Source organism: Nomascus leucogenys, chromosome 15 (genome assembly GCF_006542625.1).
Source record: "Nomascus leucogenys isolate Asia chromosome 15, Asia_NLE_v1, whole genome shotgun sequence".
Classification (NCBI taxonomy): Eukaryota; Metazoa; Chordata; class Mammalia; order Primates; family Hylobatidae; genus Nomascus; species Nomascus leucogenys.
The window spans coordinates 103,105,448-103,109,183 of NC_044395.1; the positions used below are offsets into that span (position 1 = coordinate 103,105,448).

The following is a 3,736-nucleotide window of genomic DNA, read 5'->3' on the forward strand; positions in this document are numbered from 1 at the left end:
CAGAAAACTACATAATGGAAGAATGGAAAACCCAGCCTGCAGACTACTGATCTCAAGGAATATTCAATAGTCACTTATATTTAAATTCTACCACACAGAAGATTCTGGAGTCAAGAGATCAGGGTCACATACATGGTGAAACCATAACAGAATATGTAACCCTGAGCAAATCACTTTCTTCTTTGTCTGACCTCAATTTTCTCACCTGCAAATAGAAGAAATTGAACTTGCTGACCTCTGAAGATACTTCCAGCTCCGGTCTTCAGGTCTCTAAGATGAACTGGCACAAAAAGTGTGAAGGGCAGCATTGTTTGCAATGACAACAGTTTTTTAAACGGCTGAAGAGTCCGGGCGCGATGGCTCACGCTTGTAATCCCAGCACTTTGGGAGGCCGAGGCGGGCGGATCACGAGGTCAGGAGATTGAGACCACGGTGAAACCCCGTCTCTACTAAAAATACAAAAAATTAGCCGGGCGAGATGGCGGGCGCCTGTAGTCCCAGCTACTCGGAGAGGCTGAGGCAGGAGAATGGCGGGAACCCGGGGGGCGGAGCTTGCAGTGAGCCGAGATTGCGTCACTGCACTCCAGCCTGGGAGACAGCGAGACTCTGTCTCAAAAAAAAAAAACAAAAAAACCCTGACCACCACCCAGATGTTCATCAATAATGGATGGAAGTAAATAATAGTATATTTATGCACTGTAATAATTTGTAATATTTTTAAAATAAGCCATTTAAATCTATAGTTAATGATATAGAGCAATGCCTGATGTGTAGTGTTAGTTTTTTTTTTTTTTTTTCTTGACGGAGTCTCGCTGTTTCGCCCAGGCCGGACTGCAGCGGCACTATCTCGGCTCACTGCAAGCTCCGCCTCCTGGGTTCACGCCATTCTCCTGCCTCAGCCTCCCGAGTAGCTGGGACTATGGGAGCCCGCCACCGCGCCCGGCTAATTTTTTGTATTCTTAGTAGAGACGGGGTTTCACCGTTTAGCCAGGATGGTCTCTATCTCCTGACCTCGTGATCCGCCCGCCTCAGCCTCCCAAAGTGCTGGGATTACAGGCGTGAGCCACTGCGCCCGGCCTGTAGTGTTAATTTTTTTAAAAAACAAACTGTAGAAATATATAAAGAATATGATTTAGACACACACACATACACACACGCACACACACAGGTTTATTTTCTATTTAAAATGATCGTATAGGGTTAACACAATAAACGATTCACAGTTGTTAGTTTTAAAGGGTATGATGGAGGGGTGAGGGGTAAGAAGGGAGTCTTTCACATTTATTTTACATCCTCTGTGACTATTTTAGGTTTATCTAAATTTATCTTAAAAATCGTAAAACATTTCTTACAAAAGAGCCTTACATTCCGCACACTGCTCTGAACAGATGCCAGGGACATGTGGCCTACTGTTACTCTTCCTCCCTGTCTCACCCCTCAAATGTTACAGTGGCCACAAAGTAAGGTGTTCACAAAAATTACATGGGGGAACATTTTTTTAAACCAAGGAACATTTTTTTTAAACCAGTAACAATGAACACACAAAAAAATCCGCTCATTCTACTGCTGTTTCAAAATTTCAACATTAGTTTTTGCAAGCCCTTCCCTACACCCCCAATCCTGTTTGTAAGGAACTAAAACCTTACATCTGGTGAACAGCAAAGGCTTCACTACACCTCAAATGCAAAACACCTGTGAAGCAGAGGCATGCTGGCTTTTTAAACAGAAGCAAATAAAAAAAAAAGATGCAGGACTCCTTCAGTCCTTCACTAGTATTAGTAAAAACTTTCCAGAAAAGTGCTTCATACTGTTCTGCAGCAAATACTGTGCATTCTATATCTGGTCCTATGTTCCTATAATGATAATGATCTGATCTTCACCTCCTTCTAAAGGCTCATCAACTTTAGTTGAAGCTCCAACTCTGATGGATTTGTTTGATTCACTGACCACCTTTGCCAATAATAGAGCCAACCAAATATTTGAGAATAGTTCCTTGTGTAGTAATACTAGGTCCACCATATGAGCCACTGTCCCCTACATAGGAATAATTATATCTGGAGCCACTCTGTGGTTCATAAGCCATCTGCCATTCTGATGCACTCCATGTATCTATTGCAGAGTCCCAAGTTTCATCAGCACTGAAGCCAGCCATGCCATGCCATGTAACTGTCTCCAGGTCTTTCTCTTCTGTCATAGGCCATCGTGTAACGGTCTCCAGGTCTTCCTCTTCCGTCATAGGCCATTATGTCTCCTACCCTCAGTGGTGGTAGTGGAGAAAGAGGAAGATTCTCGGCTTTGCTACCACCCCAGGCACCTTGTCCAAAAGAAGGAGGAGGTGGTCTCAACAAGGACTCATGTCATCATAATCTCTTCCAGATGGCCACATGGAACACCCACCCTAACTGACAGACATTCTGTCAAAACCACCTCTTCCCTGCCTGGGAAATCCCACCAGGCATCCATGGTGGTCATCAGACATCATTGTAAAACCACCATAATGTAATGATGTTACATCATGTAATGTAATAGGTTACATCATGAAAATTGGGATTATAAGGCTGTGCATGTCCTCTGTAGGAGACTCAGATATAAGATCAAGGATGATTTTATGCACTTTACAACTCCATAGTCTTTCTCCAAGAAGAACAACTCTGTCAGTGGAATGAGGACAGCATTCCTGGAAAAGCTTGATTGTTGTTTGAGTGTTCTCTTGAAGCTCTTTGATTTTAGCATCTTTGACCTCAATAATTCCTCCTGCCAGACTCTGATGAGTCAACAGCCTCAACTCGCAATCAAAGGTGCTTCCTTTGTAATGGTGGTACTCTTCCAAGGTAGGGATGATTTTCTTCAGAATTTCTCCAATTGTTGCAATATCAGCACTAATACTCAGCATGCACTTGGGGCCATTGCCCTCTGGGGCTAGAACCCTGGCTCTGTAGTCTGTACAGAAAGCCTTAATATTCTTACCTCCTTTTCCAATCACTGTCCAAGCATTCTTGCTCTGAAACACAATGCATAATTCAACCATCAGTGTTTCTAGATCTTTTAAATGCTCGTCCCTTTTCCATATCTTCTGCAAGGCATTTACCAAATTCACCACTGGTTTCAGTGTTAGGGAAGGTTTTCTCTAGCTGTTCAGTTTCCATTTCTTGAATCGGTATGAAATGGACACACCAATCTATATGCATGTGGGATAAAAATGGGACACAGGCAAGATGTCAAGGTTGGTGCAACAGAGAAACAGGATAATGACTCCTCTGTGACTTTTTGAATTTTATTATAAGCATTAATCACATTGGGGATAAAAGTAGACAATAAAATGTTTTAAGTTAGGTAGTCAACAATTAAGATCAAAATATAGAGGAGGGACTGCTAACTCTGAAAACTTCGTGCCATTATTTAGATATTTGCTTATTCCAGGGTCTGCAGCATTGCCAGAAGCACATCCACTGGGGTCATGTTTATGACTCAGTTAACTAAAATGCTCTCACCTCCAGGTTCCAGCTCAGTGCCATCCTCCTCAGCTTCTCCCTGTGGAAGATGAGGCAACTCACAGTATCCTGATTTTCCCTCTCTTTGAAATAGCTTGAGGGTTTCTCCAAAGTAACGACTCTTTCTTCTAGATGTTAATTAAGAAGGCCAGTTGCTGTTTCACTTAGAATCATAAGGTCCAAACTGAGAAGCCTAACTTCTCTAAATCCACAGAGAGCAATAAAATCCTCTCTGCAGAGACTTA

The 3,736-nt window shown here is 42.6% G+C and overlaps 1 pseudogene; it reads right to left on the reverse strand.

Annotated features, from left to right (window-relative positions):
• Window positions 1-1,758: 1,758 nt before the first annotated feature.
• LOC105738943 lies at window positions 1,759-3,146 on the reverse strand (annotated as a pseudogene).
• Between the last annotated feature and the right edge of the window lie 590 nt (window positions 3,147-3,736).